Source organism: Mirounga angustirostris, unplaced genomic scaffold (genome assembly GCF_029215605.1).
Source record: "Mirounga angustirostris isolate CCGP_5_RB_7025 unplaced genomic scaffold, mMirAng1.0.hap1 SCAF_1, whole genome shotgun sequence".
In the NCBI taxonomy this organism is placed as follows: Eukaryota; Metazoa; Chordata; class Mammalia; order Carnivora; family Phocidae; genus Mirounga; species Mirounga angustirostris.
Genome location: NW_026991709.1, coordinates 25,897,525 through 25,921,261, shown reverse-complemented (window position 1 = coordinate 25,921,261; position 23,737 = coordinate 25,897,525).

The following is a 23,737-nucleotide window of genomic DNA, read 5'->3' as shown; positions in this document are numbered from 1 at the left end:
TTTCTATTGTAATCTTCACAACCGCCTAGAGAGGAGAAACAGGAACTATTCTCTCATTTTGCAGCCTAGGAATGACTAACTCAGATTATGGTTGCCTGAGAAACAGAACTGGGACTTGAACCCGAGGCTGCTAATGTAAAATCACTGTGATTTCCCACCGCATCGTAAGCACCTGTGCTGGTTACGTTGACAAATAGGAAGCGGGCTGGGTTGTCAATTTGCATGGAAGGGATTCCATAGGTTTGAGAAACTTCTAGGCCAAATTGGCACTTGATACAAACCATCAATGCCTCACAAAAGTGATGTGTTTTTGCTACTCAAAGTGCAGTAGAGGAACCAGCAACATCATCATCACCTGGTGTTTTGTTAGAAATGTAGAATCTCAGCTCTTACCCAAGACTTCCTGAATCAGAATCTTCATTTTAGCAAGACTTTAGGTGATTCCTATGCACACTACAGTTCGAGAAGCATTAACTGAAATAGAATAGTATGCCCTTTTTCTATTTGGATTTCTCAGTCTAGGTACATATAACTGAAATATCTTGCATCATGGATTCCACACATGTTTTCAATGAAAGTGCTTTATAAAATCACTAACACTTTCCTTGTAGTGAAACAAGTTATTTTCAATTCTCAGAGATATCTCATTTTCTGTGACATTTTGCCCTGTTAACTCTCCTTAAAGCTCCCGACCCCTGTTGCATTGTTGTTTTGAAGTCCACAAATCCAGGCCTAATTTACAGAAATAAAATTTTCACATTTTAAAGGTACAGTCAGTGAATTTTGACAGATGTATACACTGTGTAACCACCACCCTGATCAATTTATTGAACGTTTCCACAACTCCCAAATTCCCTTGTGTCTCTTCCCAGTTAAGCAGCCCCCACCTCTGATCTAATTTATAACACTAAAGGCAAGTTTTGCCTCTTCTAGAACTTCCTAAAATGGAATTAAATGATATATATTCTTTTGTGATTAGCTACTTTGAGATTCATGATGATGTTTTGTAGTAGTATTGCGCAATTTGTTAGCCCTGTGAGTTGTTTCTAGTTTTGGAATTATTATTATAAAGCTGTTATGAATATTCATTTAAAAGTTCTTTTGTGGATTCATGTTTTCTTTCTTGCAGCTAAATACCTAGGAGTGGAATTGCTGAATCATATGGTAAGTGCATATTTACTTTTAAAAGAAATTGCCAAGGTGCTTTCCCAAGCACTTAAGTCATTTTACGCAGTTAGTACTGTTGTGTCTTCTTGATGAATTAACCCTTTTGTCACTCTACAATTTTTCCTTTTATCTGTGGTAATAGTTCTTCTGAAATCTGTTTTCTCTGATACTGGTATAGCCACTCCTGCTTTCTCATGATGAGTGTTTCCATGTGTATCTTTTCTTCTCTTTTTATTTTCACCTCCCTTGTCTTTATATTACTACATTTTTTTTTTTTTTTTGTAGACAAACATAGTTGTGCCGTGCTTTTTTAATTTGGTCTGACAATCTCTGTCTTTTAATTGGTGTGTTCAATCCTTTTATGTTTAATGTAATTATTGATATATTGAGTTAAGTCTACCATCTTGCTAGTTGTTTTCTACTTGTCCTATATGTTCTTTGTTCCTTTTACCTTTTTGCAGGGCTTCTTTGGATTAGTTAGGTTTTTTGTTTTGTTTTTCTGTTTAGTATTTTGTCTCCTCATTTTATCTCCTCTACTAGCTAGATTTTATGTATGGATGGATGGATATATTTATGTATCTGGGGGCTGAAAAATATCTACGGTTTAGTAGATTTGTCTTTAACTTATCACAGTCTACCTGAAATAAAATTATACCATCTTATGTAAAATGTAACAAGCTTACAATAATATATTTCTCTACTCTGATCATTTATTGTCATATATTTTATTTCACAAGTGTTATATACTCCAAATACATTGTTTATTTTCTTAATAAGCTATATTTTAAATAAATTGAATAAGAGAATAAAATAACTTTTATATTTACTCACATATTTACCAATTTCAGTGTTCTTCCTTCCTTTGGTTATAACCATATTGCAGCTCGTATCATTTTCTTTTACCTGGAGAACTTCCTTCATTATTTTTTGTAGTGTTGCTCTGTTGGTAACAATTTCTTTCAGCTATCATTTGTCTGACAATATCTTTATTTCACCTTCAGTTTTGAAGGAATCATTCTGAATATATAGAATTCTAGGAAGACACATTTTTGTCTTTCAGCCTTTTAAAGATGTTGTTCCATGTTCCCTAGGATTGTATTGTTTCTTATGAGAACTCAGCAGCACTTCTTCATTTTTCCTTGTGTGTGTTGTGTCCCCCACCACAATGCCCCATCTGCTTTAAAATTTTCTCTTAATTGTCTTAGTCAGTTTGATTATGATGTGTCTTGGTTGATTTTCTTGTGTTTATCCTGCATGGGGCTTGTTGAGCTTCTTGAATATGGGGTTAATATTTTTCATCAAATGTAGAAAAAAATTTGATTAATCTTCTCCTATATTCCAGGATTGCAATTACATGTATGTTGGATTAATTGATATTATCCCAGAGATGACTAAGGTCCTGATCATTTTATTATTCAACATTTTCTCTCTGTACTTCAGTTTTTACAGTTTCTTTTGACAAGTCTTCTTCTACAGTGTTTAACTTTATTCTTATGCTTATCCAGTGAAAATTTAATTTCAGATAATGTATTTCCAACAAAAAATTCTGTTTAGTTCTCTCTGTTTAGTTTACATTTATTTCCTCAGTCTTTATTTTTTTTTAAACATTGGATATGTTTTTAATAATTATTTTAAAATCCTTATCTGCTAGTTTTATTATCTCTGTAATTGCTGACTATTTATATTAATAGATTTTTGGGGCACCTGGCTGAATCAGAAGAGCATGTGACTCTTGATTTTGGGGTAGTGAGTTTGAGCCCCATGTTGAGTGTAGAGATTACTAAAAAATAAAATAAAATGAAAAAAAAATTAACAAAATTCTCCCCCTCCTGGATGTAAGTTATATTTTCCTGCGCCTTATCTGGTATGCCTTGATTGGATGCTGGACATTGTAAATGGGACATTGTTGAGTGTGGTAGGCAGAACAGCTACCCAAAGATGTTCACATCCTAATCCCTGCATCCTGTGAAAAAGTATGTAACATAGGAAAAGGGATTTTGCAGATATAATTAAGGTTATGGACTTTAGGATGGGGAGATTATCCCAGATTATTGGGGTAAACCCAGTCTAATCTCATGAGCCCTTAAAAGCAAAGAACTTTCTCTAACTAAAGTCAGAGAGATACAGCAGATGGAGAAACCAAAGTGAATGGAAGCCTGAGAAGGACTTTAGCCACCATTGCTTTAGGAGCAGAGACTGCACCCCAGCTGATAGCCAGCAAGAAAATGGGGACTTGAGTGCTAACACTGCAAGGAACTGAATTCAGCCAACAAACTGAAAGGGTTTAGAAGTTTATTCTAAAACCCTGCCAACACCTTGATTTCAGCCTTGTCGGAGTCTAAGCAGATGACTCAACTGAATCACACTACTTGAAATTTTTACCTACAGAACAATGAGATAATAGGTGGGTATAGTTTTAAGCCATTAAATTTAGATTAATTTGTTGTGACAGCATTATAAAACGAATACATTGAGTGTCTAGAATTTTAATGAGTGTTGGGCTTTGTTTTGGGAGGCTGTTATCTAGTAGTGGATCAACTTGCTCTTTTTTTTTTTTTTTTTTTAAGATTTTATTTATTTATTTGACAGAGAGAGACACAGCGAGAGAGGGAACACAAGTAGGGGGAGTGGGAGAGGGAGAAGCAGGCTTCCCGCGGAGCAGGGAGCCCGATGCGGGGCTCGATCCCAGGACCCTGGGATCATGACCTGAGCCGAAGGCAGATGCTTAACCGACTGAGCCACCCAGGTGCCCCTCAACTTGCTCTTTTGAGGCTTGTTTTTAAACTTTGAGAGGGTCTAGATTATCCTTTTGTTTTAAGAATTTTCTAGTCCTTTCCTAAAGAATTTGGCTTAGGTTTTCTATTGTATGTCGCAGGTCTTCAGCAAAGTTTCTGTACCCTCATTGGATAAAACTCAAATGACTCCTTTTCTCTGTGAATTCTGGTAGTCGTTCAGATTATAGTTTCCGAGTAATTTTTTTTCCCTCTGGTAGTTAATTTTTGTCCAGTCTTGGAGCCTCACTTTACATATGCACAGCTTAGTATTCAGGCATAGACTTAAAGGGTATTCTGAAATTCTTTCTGTATAGTTCTTCCTTTCTAGCACTGCTTATTGCAAATTCCAGACATCTCATACTCCCAAACTCAGTCTTTGTCTCCTCAGCCCAGCTTTGCATCTCCCTATGTTGACCATGTTCCAAAATTACCTCCAGGCATAAAAATGAGGCAATTGTAGAGCTCATCTCATTTTTTTCTTTTTTATTTGTGATCGCATTTTTGCTTTCCTGTGTTTCAGTGTTTGAAAATAGAGATTTCACCTATTTCCCCCAGTTTTCTAACTTTTAGCAGCTATTCTGGTAATCCTTACTCCATCCTGGCTAGAGTCCCTTATTTTGTCAGATTCTTCATTCACCCAACAAGAGCTTCTTCACAGGATCTCTTTGCTTCCAATCTAGTTTTTTCAGTTCACCCTTCACAGTCCATTCTGAAATAAACACAGATGAAATCCTCTTCCCAAAAACTTGTCATGACTTCCTCACTTTCTCATAACAGTAATACATAAATCTGTTTAGCATTTAGATGCTTACAGTGGGCTTCCCAGTTTACCATCTCTTTTGATAAAACTTGACTTCTTTACTTGAATAGTTAAGGATTTTATCTTTAACTGCAATGCTTTCAACTCTGATAACTCAATAGAGTGTGCAAAAATGTGTTGTGAACTGTAAGGTAATGTACAAAGACCAGGTGTATAATTGGTTCTTGACCTGACACAGGTATTACCTCGACTTCAGGCCTATGGCAATTAGGAATTCTTCCCAGTACAAGTAACAGAAAACCTGATTAACAGTATCTGAATCAAGTAGGTTTTACGTGGGTCACAGAACAAAATCAGAGGAACCAACTGCTAGCAGTCGTTCATTGGCTGGGATGGTTGTCAAGACTGTCCTCTCTGGAACTGTTCTGGCTTTCCTCTGAAGAGTGCAGAGTGTGCCCTACAATTAGGTAACATATTTTCTACCAGGCAAGAAGACAGTGATGGAAGGGGTCGGGGAATTTGGAGGGGAAGCTGCCTCTTTCATTTTTGCAAGAAAGGAAAAGCTTTCCTGAGAAACCCTGGCAGATTTTTGGTTATATCTGATCACCTGAACTTGTATGACAACAGTGGATTTAGTATTTGAGTATTGAATATTTGAATATTGAGTATTTAGATTTTTTTCAGCCTCTATGACAGAGGCAAGGAAGAGAGATTAATAAACCAACAATGACTGCTTAGAGAGTTTACATACTTTTCTAAAAGTCGCTTTTATATGTGGGACAATGAAAATAATCCTTACTTATCATTCCAATGAATGTCTGCTATAAAAAATTCATCTTCTCACTTTTCTGAATCCCCACAACTCTTGTCAGTGCCACTACTCTTTTTGGTACTTTTTTTCAGGCATTGTTCTTTTTTTTTTTTTTTTTTTTTAAGATTTTATTTATGAGAGAGAGAGAGAGCATGAGAGGGGGGAGGATCAGAGGGAGAAGCAGACTCCCTGCTGAGCAGGGAGCCCGATGCGGGACTCGATCCCAGGACCCTGGGATCATGACCTGAGCTGAAGGCAGTTGCTTAACCAACTGAGCCACCCAGGTGCCACATTGTTCCATTTTAAAGTAAAGGATTCAGTATACTTAGTATATCTACCCATTCATTTCTCACCCTCTGTCTTTGCTTCTCTTCACGTGTTATCTCTTTCTCTGCTGTTAGGGATGTGCTTCATGCATTTAGCCTGGAAGATGGGCGCATGCTCCCACTGGCTTAGAGCCTTTTAATACCATGACTCTGAAGGTACCGGTAACTCAAGATATGGGCACAATTTATTACATTGTCTTTTCCACTTCTTCATACACTCCCTCTACCACGGGACCTGACAATTCACTACCACTGGGCAGAATATATTTTCCTGCTCCAGTGGAATGTTAACAAACGTGACACGAGCGAGACCTTAAATGTGCTTGTGCGGTGTAGCTGGGCTTCCTCTGCCTCTGCCGCATGGCACAAGAATTTCACTCAGGTGATTGCTGGTCCAAGGAGCAGGAGAGATGTGGAGCCCACCTAGGCCTAGTCGGCAGCCTAAAGCTAAGTAGGCCCAACTGACCTAGAGACCGAGGATAGGTGTCGGTTGCTGTAAGCACTGAGTTGTGGTTTGTTTTGTTATGCAACATATTGCAGTGATAGCTGTTAATACAGTGGGATTCTAAATGGCCAAGTTTAATCCATGTGCTCATTCCTGAATGAGTTACAATGGCTGGTACTTTAATTGGCCAGGCTTGGATTACATTCCACTTCTCCCTTCCTCTCCATCTCCCCAAATAACTGAGGTTGGCTCAGGAATGGGGCCACAGGTATTAAAATTTGATCCTATGATATGGGAGAAGCGTTACTCCAAAGGAAAGTGGTTGCTGTTATCAGAAGAGGAGAATTGTTTGAAAATATAATAAACAGGCAAAAACTATCATAATCCACCCTGGTGCTCTTTATACTTAGGTATTCACTGCTAAATTTTGAGCAGATTGTGTGCAGGAATTCTGCCTTACTCATCTTGTATTTATTTCAACACTTAAACTATCTTACAAATGTCTTGTATCAGTTAAGATTCGGTTTCACCACAAGTACCATAAAAACCCCGAACAACAGTGACTTTAAAAGAGGACTTCTTTCGTTTGCATTAAAGTCTAGAGGTGGGCAGTCTAGGGAGGGTGTGGTGGCTTCTGATTTGCTAAGTCGTTAGGCATTCATGCAGCTTCCAGCTTTCTTCTCGGTCATTCCTAGGAGGTGAGTCTCCTCTTTGTGTGCAGGACCTAGGCTCTTTCATCAGAACCACGTTCCAAACAGCAGGGTGGAGGAAGGTGAGAGGGCAGAGCAAGAATATGCACCAGCTGCTTTTTAGGAACATTTCTCAGAAGCTGCCACGTGACATTTCTGCTTACCCCCTCACTCTTGTGGTGGGAAGAGCCTAGCTGAAAGGAAAACTCAGGGATCGGGTCTTTCTTCCAGCATCTGTGTGCCCATCTAAAAGCCAGGGCTTCTAAAAAAGGGAGCGGGGATTTTGGAGTAGGCAGCAAGCAATCTCTGATACAGTGCTCGATAAATATTTGTTGTATGAGAGTGTGAGTGGATGAATCACATATTAAAAATTAAAATTGGTTAATACACACCGAAGAGGAAATTTTCGTCCTTAGATGCAAGGCAGGCTTAAAGAAGATATTTGAGGTTAAAATGCCTATTTAAACTATTTCTCATTTTTAGGAAGCAAGAAAGCAAAAGTAGATGATTTGTTTTAGGATGCTTTTTGCTCTGCGCTCAAATTGAATAGTGTGGCAGGCTTATTTCAGTTTTGTTGATCCATTTTCTAAAAGTCTAACCCTTACAGTATTCTGGACAAAGTCTAGTGCTGCTGTATTGGAATCCTTAACTCTAAAGAAAATGTCTCTCTTAAAATTATGTCTCCTCTTAAGCTTCAACAAGCATCCCTTTGAAAGTTTGGGATACAAGTATTTGCATTAAAGGGATTTACCACCTATAGTTTCAGTAATGCTGACATTATGGGTTAGCTGTCTGCTGATCCATTGTCCTGTTGTGCAGGCAGAACAGACCAAACCTATTTTCCAGTCTGTGGATAAATTCACTGTTGGCATTGCTGGGAGGAGATCGGGAGTTAACTACCAAGCTATTGATTCTTTTTTTCACTGTGGGCCAAATCCAGTCTTTAGTAATGTGCACAGTTTCCACTGTTAAATTCAAGGTGATAAAAGGAAAGTTGGGGATTGATGTCTGAAGTTAGAGAAGAGTCAGTCTCATAAAATTTTATTAGAGGTTTATTTTTATATTTCATTGTATAAATATCAGATGTCTGGGTGTGGAATACTCCAGCTAGAAATTGAAATCCAGACATATTTCTGAGTTAACTGTTGGTGTGCCTATTGAGTTAGATATACTTCAAAATTTCAGAATTTTACATTTTAAATTTTCATAATTTTCTTTAATTCTGAAAGATTTTTTGATGGGAGGTAATAGCATTAAGGGTAAGTGAGAAAGAATACAACTTTTTGTGTTTTCGATTTCTGTTAAATGGGATGCTTTTTCATAAAAATTAAAACTGATTAAACATTTTATTTTATTTATTTTTTTAAAGATTTTATTTATTTATTTGAGAGAGAGCTGGGGGGAGGGGTAGAGGGGAAACAGACTCCCCACTGAGCAGGGAGCTCGTTAAGGGGCTGGAATCCCAGTACCCTGAGATCATGACCTGAGCAGAAGGCAGATGTTTAACCAACTGAGCCACCCAAGTGCCCCAACTAATTAAACATTTTAAATGTTTTTTCAATCAGTCATTCATTGAACACATTTTTATCAAATGCTCATTATATGTGAGATATTATGCCAGGTATTAATTATACAGTAGAAAGCAAAGCAGTCCCTCCTCTTGAGAAATTTTTTGTTTGTTTGTTTGTTTGTTTTTGTTTTTTCCTCTTGAGAAATTTATCACTTAGTGGAAGAGATAGGCATTAAGTGATTGCTTTTAGACCAGAGTTTTTAACAGTATTGAAATATACTTGCATTTTAATTGCTATAGCACGGTAAAGATGTCTGAGTACCACATTGTCAAATAGTATTTGTCTTTTCTTCTGTTATTCTTCTAAATCTTACATGTTAGTAAGGGTTCATTTATCTATAATCTTGTAGGAAATGAGGGGTTCCACCATAGTTTTTTTTTTCCAAAATAACTGGAAAATAATGGTTTCAAAACTTTAAAAAATTTTAGCTATTTTGAAAGAAAGCTACAATAGACTGAATGCTTATGTCCCCCCAAAGTTCATATGTTGAAATCCTAACCACCAATGTGATTGTATCAGGAGAAGCCTTTGGTGAGGTGAGGTGAGGTGAGGCCTCATGAACGGAGTTAGTGTCCTTATAAAAGAGATCCTAGGGGCACCTGGGTGGCTCAGTTGGTTAAGCGACTGCCTTCGGCTCAGGTCATGATCCTGGAGTCCCTGGATCGAGTCCCACATCGGGCTCCCTGCTCGGCAGGGAGTCTGCTTCTCCCTCTGACCCTCCCCCCTCTCATGTGCTCTCTCTCATATAAATAAATAAAATCTTTAAAAAAAAAAGAGATCCTAGAGAGCTCCCTTCCCCCTTTGCCACATGAGGACAAAGCAAAAAGATGTCTGTCTGTGAACCAGGAAGTGGGCTCTAACCAGACACCAAATCTACTAGCACCTTAACCTTGGCTTCCAGCCTCCAGAACCATGAGAAATACGTTTGTGTTGTTTATAACCCCCCTAGTCTAGTATTCTGTTATAGCAGCCCAAACTGACTAAGACAAAAGGTTTCTGAAGTGAGTTATATTCTTTTTTTGCTATCTTAAAATATATAGAAGATAATTCCTGCATTAACCAGGGAGTTAAATTTCTGTGTTAGAGTACACTAAGTTGTTGTAAAAATAGACTTGGAAAATCAGTGACTCAATGAACAAGTAATAGTCGAAGGTGCTCCAGGTTGGTAGCGGTTCTCTTCCACTCTCTTGAATGTTGATTCAAGGACCAGGATTCTTCCATCTTGTGACTCCTTCATCCTTAAGGACCTTGTCGTCAGGTGCACGGTCAAGGCTTGTTCACCACATCCAGGTTTCAGCCAGTGGAAAGGGGAACAGTGTACCTCTCTTACAGGCCCCAGTCCTAAAGAGACAGGAAATATCACATTTACTCATGCATCTTTGCTGAGAATTCAGTCTCACGGTTGTGTCAGTCTGCAGGGGAGATGGGGAAGTAACCTAATTATGTGCCTAGGAAGAAGGGGTGGATGAATTGTCTCTCTCACAGCCTGCACCTCTGGCTGCCAAGTTTCTGTGTGGATCCTTCTCATCTTCATCCTTTCTCCAAGCAAGACTCATCGAGCACACTCACCCCTTCCCAAGGAAGACAACTCAGAGGACCATCTAGCTGCTGTATTCAGCTCAAATCCCATGATTCCTGGGTGATGTTCAGTCCTTTCACTCAGGTCCAGATGTAGCTCAGGTGGATCAGAAAATTAAAACTTCTATTCAGAAAAGAGAAGAATGAGAAACAGTAGTCACTGGTTCCTAGCGCTGATGGAGATCAGCAGGGCAGGAGTCTCAAAGACCTCTTCTCTGCTCGTGGATGAGGCCCTTGACTGAACCCTGTTTCTGCTCTCTGGAAAGGAATTCTTGTCCATTGCTGCCTGTGGCCCCCTGCTCTGTACTCTGGAAGGACTTATCTTGTCTATTATTTTTCTTGGTCACATCTGAAATTGGTTTTGGGAATATGTCCTCCCTGGGGGGTGCATATATTTTGCAGGTGTTTGTAGACCCATAGGTTGTTCTAAGCTTCAAAGTGTCACATGGCTCCTTGGTTCTTAGGCTCATAGATTCTTTAACAACACAGTTTCCTCAATTTTAGTAAGCTCCTACTTTATTTGCTTCCAATATGTCTATAAATATAACCCCCAATTTTTCTTTTTTTTTTAAAAAAGTTGTTTTGTTGTTGTTGTTGTTTTTGTTTTTTTGTTTTTTTAAAGTAGACCCCACACCCAGCGTGGAGCCTAGCCCAGGGCTTGAATTCAAGACCCTGAGATCAAGAGAGTCATGTGCTTAACTGACTGAGTCACCCAGGTACCCCCCAAATTTTTCTGAATATATTCTGCACAAGACTTCAGTTTTTGCTGTACGTCTGACATGGTCTTTCATTTTAATGGCACTTATCTTTAGGCCATCTGAAAAATTAGGTGGGCCTGCGAAGGCAACAATCTGACCTTCTGCCATTTACAATCCAGAATCAGTCACTGTTTCAGGACAGGGGCCTTAATCTTTTCTTTTTCACCTTCAAATCATTGTCTCTTTCTCAAATGGCCTTCTCTGATCATCCTATTTAAATCTTCCATCCAGTTCCACTTTACCCTGATCTTAAAAAAGACAAAAGTACCTTATCACATATATATGTGTGTATATACATATGAAATATGTATATATGATACATATCTTATTAATTTTCATACTTATTATTTATTGTATATTTTCCGCCTCTATAATGTAAATTCCATTAGGTTTGGAAGTTATATTTTTTTTCTATGATATACTCCAGGGATGGAGAATAGTGTCTGTCTGCCACATAGTAGGCGCTCAACAAATATTTGTTGAATGAATGAATGAATGGGTGATTAGAGAATATACAGACTCTTTAAGATCTTCTGTATATCATGCTGTTAGTGAGCTCTGCAAATAGTGGGGGTTACAGCCCTTTCTTCCTCTTCCATGTAAACAGAATCCTCATTTTGTTTATTTGGTAGAGTAGGACAGGGAGGATGCATCTTTGTTCTCTGTTCTCTAGCCATAGAGATTCTATGCCAGTTGCGGAAATTCCATTCTTCTTTGTTCGGCCTAACAATGGACAAGTGACCCAGTTTTGGCTTAGTGAGAGGTAAGCAAAAGTGTGTTAAGATGGAGAACCTCTGGAAATAATTTTTTTTTTTTTTTTCCTGCTCACTCCCTTCCTTTCTGCTTTGGATGTTCTTTATTCTTGTGACAGTGTGATGTTGAGGCTTTAGCAGCCATCTTGTGACCATGAAGGCAGGTATCCCTGACACACTGAGGTTGGAAGATGGAAAGATAGAAAGAACCTGGACTCATATGACATAATTGAATCACTTCCTTTTAAAGTGAGATAATGAGTGTCTACTTTATTTAATCCACTTTTTGTCTGCTCTTCTGTTACTTGTTTATTGCAGCTGAAAGCGTCCTGATAGCATGGCAGTATTTTTAGTAACTGCTCAAACTAATTGGCCGCCGTACTGCTACTCATTTAACCATTTGTCCATTCACTCATTAAGTGTATGACAGACCAGGGTATATGCAAAACTTAGAGTAAGAAGATTAATAAGATACAGTTCGTGCATATCTTCAAGGAATTGACAATAGGGGTACAAAGAAAGAGTTATATACACAGCCTCTGAGTTACGAAGGTATGAAAGCAATATGGCATTCAGTAGAAGCCATACTTTGAATTCTGAATTTTGATCTTTTCCCGCTTAACCATCTGAGCCACCCAGGCACCCAGGTTTTTGGTATTTTTGTCTGCAAAAACAAAACAAAACAAAAAAACTTTGCAGCTTTATCATCCAAAGCTAGCTATCTAGTCATTGATATATTGAACTTTTTTTTTTTTTTTTTTAACAAAGCCATTCAGTGTGCAGATCATAATGGTAACTGCCAAACGAGGATGTGGGCTCTATACCTAGAGCTCAGTAAGGGAAGTTGACTGTATCCCGTTCTTTTTCATAATTAAAGTTCAAATGACAAATGCATGTATGCTTAGGATGAGTCTTAATCTCTCTAAAGTGCATTATGTAATATTAGGTTCACTGGCTTACATTTTATTTTAGGCTCATTAAAAGTTTATGTAGAAAAAAAGCCTATAGAGCGAACTCAAGAAAAGGTAGTGACTCAGGGTAGTACAATGACTTCTGACAGATTTAATAGGTAGATTAATTTCTGTGCCTGCGGAAACTGTTTAGGAGCTACTCTTGGTTTTCTTTATTTATTTAAAGTTTATGCTAAGTACCTTTAAGTCTAAGAATCCTTAACTTTTTTGTCTCTGTTTTGGAATGTTTTCACGATTTCCATTCTTTATTCCTGTCTACTCTGGGGTCACTGACTTCTCTAATGGTATTTGACAGTTTTCTTTGTTTGCTTTTGCTTTGTGAAGTATAATAGCTAGCTGCAGTTAGCTAAATGTAGAAGAGAGATTATAATTTTCATTTGTGATACATGTAAACTTGTTTTTTTTTTTAAAGATTATATTTATTTATTTGACAGAGAGAGACACAGCGAGAGAGGGAACACAAGCAGAGGGAGTGGGAGAGGGAGAAGTAGGTTTTCCGCTGAGCGGAGAGCCCGACGCGGGGCTCGATCCCAGGACCCTGGGATCATGACCTGAGCCGAAGGCAGACGCTTAACGACTGAGCCACCCAGGCGCCCCACTTGTTATTTTAAAGAGAGGAACCACTTAGTATGTACATGTGAAGAAAATAAAAAATGAAGGATATAAAAAATGTCAAAGGTAGTAAAGCTAGCAACTATGCCTGAACCAAAGTGTATTTTGATTTTTATAATGCCTTTCTTCTAAGGAGGTCAAAGTATTTCATGTAGTATTTTATGTTTGTGACACTCCTACTATTGTATAGAAGCAATGCGAATCTCTATATTGTAACACTAAAGAGTGACTTATCCATGGGATGGAGATGAGAATGATTCCACAAACAGTGAATTTCCCATAATCATGAGAGACATATTTATTCCATATATGGTATCCTGTATTGTGAACTGAGTTATTGCAATGCCCACCAGGATGGTCTCTAAAAATTCTGACTCACAAGACTTCCATAGGGTATAACTGGCATCAGATTCATTTAGAGGGATAGGGGCTAGGAAATGGAACTTGCTAGAAGGGTGGCATTTAGCACCCTCTTCAGTCGGACTTCTTACAGCACTCCTCACACCAATCTAGGGGCATAAATTCCTGAGTCCCTGCAAGGGGCCTGTCAAATTATGAGAATCATCACACTCAGGGAGCTCAAAGCTATGATTTCCCACAAGGTATTTATGGTTCATATATAGTTTCTCTCCTGCTAGATGCAATTTGTCATTTTTTATCATAAGAAATATTGCTTAGTAGTACCACTTCCATTCTACCTTTTTCAGGCTTCCAGAGAAACAGTGTTTTAAGTTAACCCAAGGTCAGGTTTGTTCATAAAGGACAAAAGGTTTTGTTAATGCTTTACCCACAGTTATGCAGCCTCTTTTGTACTATTAAGACTAGGTTGGATGCTTAGCAGATATCCATCACTAATCGAGTGATACACTTTCTCTGGTCCTTGAGAAGATGGAGTGGGTTACATTCAATTTTATAGCTAAGGAAATATTTTTCAACTTTGTTATCTTATAAATAAAATCTTATTATATCATATTCTGTATTTACAACCATAGGTAGAGATAGAATTAACTTTTGACATGCCAATAGTACAGATCTAACAGGGGAGAACACAGCCCCACTGCTGGGATTCCCACTGAGTTAAAATGTTGTAATCCGGAATATAAGTACTTCCAGCACATAATCTGACTCTCTACTCGCATCTAAAAGGGCACAGGCAAGGACAGATCTTTCCAGGCATACAGGAAATACAGGCACACCCCAAGAGAACTTCTCTCAGTTTAACATTTTCCAGCAGAATGCTTGTGACTTATAATACCTAAATGTCGTAAAATGTACGTATCTCTCAGCTCTGCACATTTAGGACAAATTTATACTCATCTTCCTAAAATGCAGTATGATGTACATTTTGTGAGGTCTAATTTACATGTGCTGAAATGCATACATCTTAAGTGTACAATTCAATAATGAATCAATATCTCCATGTAATCCACACCAATGTCAAGATATAAAGCATATCTATACCTTAGAAAATTCCCTTGTACCCCTTCCTGGTCAATCTCTTTTCTTTCCCTCCACCCTAAGGCAACCACTGTTCTAATTTCTATCAACATCAAACAATTTTACCTGTTTTGAATTTCATGAAAATGGGATCATAAAGCAAATGCTGTCTTGTGTCTGGCTTCTTTTGTTCACCATGTTTTTGTGCTTCATCTATATTATTATATGCAGCGCTAGTTCAAGTAAATACTTGGAGTAGAATTGCTGGGTCATAGAGTAGAGGTATGTTTGATGTCAAAAGAACCTACCAAGCAAGCGTCCAAAGTGCTTGTACTATTTTGCACACTCAGCAGTAATTTATGAGAGATCTGGTTGCTCCACATCCTTTCTTGCATTAGGGGTTGTCAAACTTTATTTTTAGCCATGCTAGTGTGTGTAAAGCTTCTGGAAGAAAGAAACCCAGGGATATCTTTGTGACCTTGAGGTAGGTAAAGAGTTCTTGTGGAAATCACTAACTATAAAAGAAACAATTGAATAATTGGATTCATCAAAATTAGAAGTTTCTGCTCTTTGAAAGGCACTTTATGAGGGTGTCAGTGGTTAGGCTTCTAACCTGCAAGTGGTTAGGCTTCTAACTCACCTCTAGAGCAGGTTTTTCAACCTTAGCATCATTGGCATGTTTAACTGTTGATTGCTGTTACTGGGGACTGTCTGTACATTGTAAGATGTTTAGCAGCGTCTCTAAAGATGTCACCTTCAGTTGTGACAACCAAAACTGTCTCCGGACATTGCCAACTTTCCCATGGGGAGCAACCCGCCAACCCCAACTGGCTGCTTCTCTCTGCTTTCCCCACTGAGAACCACTGCTCTAGAGTTTATCTTAACTATCTGGCCAATTTCAATACCTAATGCACCTTCTTGGAGTCCTCTGGACTTGAACTGACCCAAGAATGGACTGGAAATCTTTGGAATGCCCCGTACTGAAGAATATCAGTTAGCAACCCTTATCACCTTAGTGACCTATACCCAGCATTAAATTAGAAAAAGAGCATGCCTCAGAGAGAAGGCCAGGCATGAGGAAAATAACAATTCACTTTGTTACTTTCAATTTAGTTTTGAAGCCCTTCAATGATTTATTATTTTTTAAAATAAAATATATTGTAGTTCCCTAGAGAGAGCTCTTAATCCTTTAAAGAGTGCAGTGTATAACTTTATAACTATTGTAAATATAATTTTCATAAGCCCTAAAATCATATAAGCAAAACAGGTAACATTTTATTTTACTATAATTGAACTCAGTTTCTACTGTATGCTCCATTTTCCCTGATGCTGTAAAACTGTATGTTGGCATTTCTAGGTGAACTTAGTCTTTGTCACGCTCTTTAGTCACTTCAAGTTTAAAATCATGTCATTCCTGGATTTTACCTTTTCCTCCTCCTCTTCAGGGTGACACTTCTGTCCCAAGGGTTTATTTATGTTAATAACAGTGGAAGTTGAGAGAGGAGGTCAGGGAGGGAGGGCGTCTACTTTCTAGTGGTCATGGTATTTGGCACTCTTCCAAAGGCCACCTCGTGAAATCTCTGCAATTGTAAGGCCTCAGTTGCATGATTCACACTGGCCTTTGGGTTACAAATTCAAGCCCCTTTGGCCCTTGGCCTTCTGCTTTAACTAACATCTGAGCCCTGCTTGGGGAAGCGGGGAAAGTGTATTTGTTGACTTCTCACTGATGAGCTTAAGGTAGAATCAGAGCTGTCTTGGTTCCCAGATGTCACACCCAGCCATGTCTAATTGTTGGCCTGACGTCATTTTGATGCAGAGAGACCCACGCTACCATTTCTTCCCTGGTGCTTGTAATAGCATTTGTTTTCTGTTTTGATGATCTAGCGTCTGAACACACTTCCTACTTTGGGGAATTTTTTATTTAATTAAACAGAACCCATATCCAGTTGTAGAGGCTGGAGGTATCAGTGTGAAGCAATGGGCACATGACTTAGGCTCCATCAATTAGATGTGCTTTCTCTAGGCTTTGAATTGAAGGTTGTGATACCAAAAAACACTGATGACACAGAATCTATTCCGGTGGGCCTCGGCAGTGGCGGTGGCAGCTGCATGCCGTGTCCTCCCTCCCTCCCTCCCTCCCTTCCTTCTTTTTTTAGGATATAGTTATTTATTTTAGAGAGAAAGAGTGAATGCGAGCAGGGGGGAAAGGGCAGAGGGAGAGGGAGAGAGAGAATCTCAAGCAGACTCCATGCTGAGCACGGAGCCTGACGCGGGGCTCAATCTCATGACCCTGAGATCATGACCTGAGCTGAAATCAAGAATTGGCCGCTGGACTGCGTGCACTTTCCAGGGGCACCAATGGCAATGCCCATGTCCCGCAGTACAGCTGTGGTTTCCAGGTCTGGAGGACGAGGTGGTAGAATTTCCACTGGACCAGTCCTGTGGCTTCCATTTTGTATTATTTAGATTTTGTTATGTAACAGACCACCCCAAAACTAAGTGACAAGTAACAGAGATTCTCTTCTTGACTAAATTTAGGCAGGCTCCTCTGAGTTCTCTTTTCAACTAGGCCTCAACTTTGGCCTAAAAAAACCCCGGCAGACAGTCAGGGCAGATGATATTGTCTACTTCCTCTCCCCCTGCTACCATGCACACTAAAAGACTTGAACAAACACTAACATTTCTAACTCAAGGCCACATCCCTGGGGTGACCCTCACCCCCTTGGTGTCCCTGCCTGAGAAAGTCAAGATTGCCAGAAGAATTACTGTTTGTTCCAGCCCAAACCTTGTAATAAGTAGATAGGTCTCTGAACCACCTCTCATAGAGCAGTTACTTTAGAAAGCTTGCAGTTGTAAATCCTTTCTTCTCCCCTTTTGAGATGTAGCTCTTCCGCCACCAAGAAGACAGTTCTTCTCTGACCAGAGAGTCATCTCTTTGAAATGCAAACGTTCAGGAAAATAACTTCTGCTCTCCCTGCCAGGATGGAAGGTGCTCTGCTCTAACTTACACTACCCCTTCTGGCATAAAGCGACAAGAAATTTCCTTCTCCTCCAAATAAGCTCCAGTTAACAAACCTGATCTTTGCTTGTTCCTCCTGTTTACTCCCTCATTTCCCTTGAAAATTCCTAGTCAGCTCTGTGCAGATCACACTGAACCCTCTTCCTCATTGCTGCAGTTACTACTGAATAAAGTCCTCCCTTCCCTTTTCAGCTAGTCTCCAGATTTATCTTTGAACAAGCCATCTCAAAACTTGGTAGGCTATGTAGTTCCGGATTCTATGGAATCATCAATTTGGACCGGATTTAACTGGACAGCTCTGAGCCCACTCATGTCTGCAATCAGCTTCTGGTCAGTGAGACAGCTCTGTTTCTGTGATGTGGGTGACAGTCAGCTGAGGCTATGGAGACAACTGGACTCTATGTCCCTGTCACCCAGGAGGCCAGCCTAGGCTTATTCCCATGACTGCTCAGCAGGGTTCTAAGAAGGAGTGGCCTCAGGAAGCCTACATTTAGAACTGATGTAAATCACTTCTGCTGCTTCTGTTGGCCAGCCCAGAATCAAGAGGTAAAGACATACACTCTATCTCTTAATGGGAGGAGCTCCAAAGTTACATTGTCAAGGGACAAGGATATAGGGAGGGGAATGTTGGAGCCATTTTTGCAGACAACCTGCAGACATGCTAAGTAGCTGTGCAGACTCCAAGCTTGGTTCTTTGAACCAGGTTTTGGAACCTCCTCTATTTGTGAAAACTTTTTTGCTTATATCAGCCTAAATCATTTCTGTGGCATATAATTAAATATATTGTTGAATATACTGAGTCACACCCACATTCCTCCCCGCCCCCCCCAATCTCTCTTCACGCTATGGCTCTTTTCCACAATTTCTAGAACAGTGCTGTCCAAGAAAAGTTTAATACAAGTCAGTAATGTAATTTTCAAGTTTTTGGTAGCCATATTATAGAAAGTAAAAAGAAACCAATGAAATTAGTGTTAGTAATATATTTTATTTAACCCAATATATCCAAAACATTATCATTTCAAACTAATCAGTATAAAGTTATTAATGAGATACTTTACATTTTTTTAATGCTAAAGATCTGTTGTGTAGCTAATACTGTCAACACCTCTGTTTGGACTAGCCACATTTCAAGTCCTTAATAGCCGTGTGTGGCTCCTGGTTACCATATTGGACAGTTGTTTTGCTGGGATTGGAAAATGGATTCATTAGTAGAGTGAATGGCATTTATGATTTTCTCCTAAAGCAGAACCTAAGACAAGCATTTGGGAGAAGGTAATCTATTTGAGAATCATTTGAGAAATGATTCAAGGACAACTAAGTGTGCATTATTAAACCAGTTATTGCTATGGGCAACTGGTGCTCAAAGCCTTTGGGGACCCCCTCAAGGAACTGTGTAGAATGGGCTTTAGACTTTTCCCTCCAAAGTATGGAAGACTGGGGCATTTGTCCACTGTCCCCCATTCCTCATTGGTTGAGGGTTGCTTCTGTGGGTGTTAGTCCCTCATGTTTCTGGAATGTTCTTCATAAGGCTGAGCAATGGATATCTTCAGAACCAGTCCTGAGGTAGAAAAGGTGAGAGATAAGACAGACACTTGCAATGGAGTTTTGCCATAACATGGGAATAGCCTATCACCAGTTGGAATTGAATTGGAATCAATGATGGACTGGCACATGACAAAACCCTTACTATGAATATATTATATAATACTTACAAAGTAGACATTAAGTAACATTGGCCCTAAGTGATAAAGTTTTTCTATACAAATGTGACTCACAACAAGGCCTATGAAAGACATGTTTTGGGGAATTTTTCTTTTTCTGAGGGAGCTCTCTAGAGATTTTTTTCCCTTTTATTGCATATTATTTATTATTTTGGAAATTTAGACAAATCTACAAGGTAGGTTTTGATTGAACTATCTTTAATCGGTTCTTTTGAAAGGGTAGCATCATAAACTTTACATTAGAATCTCATAAGAATATGGTACACTGTTTAAAAAATGCGTATTTGGTATTGTGTTTAATATATCCTCTGACCTTCAGAAAGAAGTTTCCAAAAAACTTTGTAAGTTCACTTATTTCCATCATTCACTGCTGAATTTCTAGTGCAGAGTTCATTTTGAAGTCATTTATTAGTAGAGCAGATCCTCCGTAAATGGTAGAGACTGAACACATCACAGACTGGACAGCTCCCATTATCTGAAATAGCTGTAAGCTGCTTTAATGTTAGAGATTTGCCTTAAAGGATTGTCCTTTGGAAGGCTGGCTGTGGTTGTTTGTGAGGCAGAACAAATTATAAAATGATTATGGCTTCAGAGATGTATGTTTCTAAATGATTGCTTCACCAGTCCATAAAATGTCTGCTTTTAAAAAACAGGTGAAATATGAGAGCCTTAAGAGGTTAGATCATTGGGATATTATTAGAAATGTCTTTATAGGGCCTGGATGCAAGGCCACTGGGTATATAACTTACCAAGAATACTGACAGGAAGTCATCAGCATAAAGAAAGAAAGGCACGTTTAACAACGAGAAAGAAAGACCTTAAGAACAAAATAATAAATAAAACTAACTCAGAAAAAGAATTGAAAAGGTATAGTCCAAACTGTTAACTGTGTTTTCCTCTATAAAGTCCCATGGGATAGGGGGTATTCAGGGGTGACAGAGGTAAGACCAGAGAAGCTTTTTCTTTTACTCTATATGCTTCTGTATGTACTTGAATTTTAAAGTAAACAAACATGTATACAATTGGTGCAACTAAAAATAATCTTAGAAGGGAATGTCACTAATAGACTTACTTCTTAGTTTTAGCTTGCTGTTTTTTACCTCCAGTCTAACTTTCAAGTCTAATAACATGCAAGAAATATTCACTAGGCATTTACTGAAGAAGGGAAGGAATCTTCAGAATGTTTGATATCGTCAACAGTTCCATTTTGCAGTTAGGGATACATTTTTACCTTCTCAACGTTTTCTTCAAAAATGTAAATTTTCCTGTTAAATATGATTTTATGCCTGTCAGACTCATTCTGTGCAGTGAAGGCCGTGGTGCCTTGTGCATTTAATAGGCACTCAACAGAAGCTTTTTAAAAATTGCAATGATGAAAAAGCTACCTGAAACAGAGAAGGAATATTTGACAAGAAAGGGGAAACTAAATTTTTAACATTTTGCTATTTTCCCCTTTCATCTCTTCTTTATCAATATTTAAAATAATTTGTTCTTAAAAAAAAATAAAAGTACTTGTTCTTTTTTTTTTTTTTTTTAAAGATTTTATTTATTTGACAGAGAGAGATACAGCGAGAGAGGGAACACAAGCAGGGGGAGTGGGAGAGGGAGAAGCAGGCTTCCCGCGGAGCAGGGAGCCCGACGCGGGGCCTGATCCCAGGACCCTGGGACCATGACCTGAGCCGAAGGCAGACGCCCAACAATCGAGCCACCCAGGCGCCCCAAAAGTACTTGTTCTTATTATAAAAGTGATACCTGCTGCTTTAGAAAGTTCTATTTGGGGTCCTGCTTGGCTGGTTTCATTGGAGCTGTCTCTCTCCCTAACATTTGGCTGAAGGAAAGGGGTTAGGTGGTTGCCATATTTTGACCAGCTGCCTTCCCATTCCTGATTCCAGTGGATTGAACCAAACAAAGAGCCCTGATTCAAGCTGAGCCAATCAGCTGGCCTCTTGTAAATTTTGTCTGAGAAAGACAAAGATGCAGTCAGGTGATGTGGTGGTTTCTGGAACTGTGAGCCAAAACAAGAGCAGCCATGTTGGGGTCCTGTGCACTGATCTACAGACAGAATCAAGGGAATGGTGCAGATACCCAGAAGAAAGCAGACACAGGGGATGATGTTCTCAGAGAGAGAGGGGACAAAGAGAATTGTTATCTTGTCTTAACTGCTTTCAGATTTAAATTTCTTGTCGGACCTAACGCTCATTCCTGCTCTGGTTATATGAGATAGTGTTTTTTGTTTTTTTTTTTAAAGATTTTATTTATTTGACAGAGACACAGCGAGAGAGGGAACACAAGCAGGGGGAGTGGGAGAGGGAGAAGCAGGCCTCCCGCTGAGCAGGGAGCCTGATGCGGGGCTAGATCAAGGACCCTGGGATCAGGACCTGAGCTGAAGGCAGATGCTTAACGACTGAGCCACCCAGGCGCCCCTATGAGGTAGTCTTGAGTACTAGCTTACTTAAGGTAGACTGGGTGAGCTTTGATTTTTGCAAAAAACCTTAGAGAATATCTAAGAAAATAAAAATTGCTGGGAAAACAACCCATTTATACATTTCCTTTCCATCTGTTTTTTTCCTATGTAAGTGTTAATGCTCTATTAAAATTTTTTGTCTTTTTCACAAAATTGGGAGAGTTTTCACATTCTGTTAATCCCAACTCTGGTTAAAGCCAACTCTCTCTGTCCTTGTATGGCTGAACAGGTCTGGAGAAAGAAAAACACCCTCTTGCTGAGTGGTCTCGCTTTTAATTCATTGCTACTAACCACAAGTGGGCACTGATACTCTCTGGCAACCACACTTCATTTCTCTATTCCTCTATTCCTCTAGTCCTCCCTTTACCCATTTCCCAGACACTATTTTCTTCTTCCTTCTTTCTCCTCAGTTTCTTCCCCCCCCCATCCCCGCCCCCATTCTCATTCTGCTAAGACCTTGTTTCCTATTTTACTGGGATATTAAAAGCCACCAGAAGATACTTCAGCATGCTTCTGCCACCACATCCCTCCCTCCCCTACTTGCTCTGTGCCCACATACTCTGTTTTTCTTTTCTTTTTTTTTTTTTTTTAAGATTTATTTATTTTAGAGTGAGAGGGAGACAGAACAAGGAAAGGGGCAAAGGGAGAGGGAGAGAGCAAATCTTGAGCAGACTCTCCACTGAGTGTGGAGCCTTATGTGGGGCTCAATCTTAGAACCTGAGATCAGAACGTGAGCCAAAACAGAGTCAGACACTTAACCGACTGAGCCACCCAGGCACCCCCTGTTTTTCATTATTATGAGTGAACTTTCCACAGTCCCCTCCGCTTGCTCATGAGTTTCCATCCTCTGTCATGTGTTCAAGGATATCACATAAGCAATTGGCTTCTCTTGTTCGTACAATCATGTTTCCTTTGTTGCTTGCTCATTTTCATGAGCTTATGCAATTCTGTCATTTCTCCTATCTTAGGGAGACAAAATTTTCCAGGTTCTTTATCTGCCTTCAGTTACTGGATCACTTCTCTACTATTGTGAAAAGCAAATCTTCTCAGTAGTTATAGCTACTTGATATCTGCAATTTACTTGTCTCCCATTTTCTAATCAGGCATTTATTCTCATGGCTCTTACAAAACAGCTTTTGTAAAATTGCCATTGACTTCCACATAGTTAAAACCAATGCTTGATCTTAGTTTTCATCTTACTTGAGCTCTTCGCAGTATTTGACAGAGTTGATCACTTTTCCCTTAAATATTTTCTTCCCTTGGCTTTTGGGATACTGGACTCTTTACTTGGCCCGTCCTTTTCAAGTCTCCTTTGCTCTGTGCCCCATTCTCTGGGCCTTGTTATATATCCCCAACCTCAACATTGGCATACCCCAGACTCAGTCTCAAATCACTTCTAAGCCCAAACCCTTCTTCTCATCTCCAAATTCCCATACCCAAACACCTACTCAAAATTTCCTCTTTGCAGTCTAATAAGCATCACAAATCCCTAAATGTCCAGTGACTCCAGAGCTCAAACCTTACAACCTCAAACCTTACAATTCTTCCTTCCTACCTACCTTCCTTCCTTCCTTCCTTCCATCCTTCCTTCCCTTCTCTCCCTCCCTTTACATGAGCATGTTTTCATTTCTCTTGGGTATATATCTAGGAGTGGGTTTGCTGGATCGTAGGGTGCTCTGTGTTTAACCTCTTGAGGAATTGTTGGACTATTTTCCAGAGTGACTTGGAATTACTTTCTATTGGCACTCATTCCATTGATCTCATCCAGTCAATGGTTTTAAATATTGTGTGTATGCTGAAGACTCACAAACTTATGTCTGCAGTCTAGATAGAGCTTGCCCCTGGACTCCAGATCCATATGGGCCATTTATTACCCATTAGC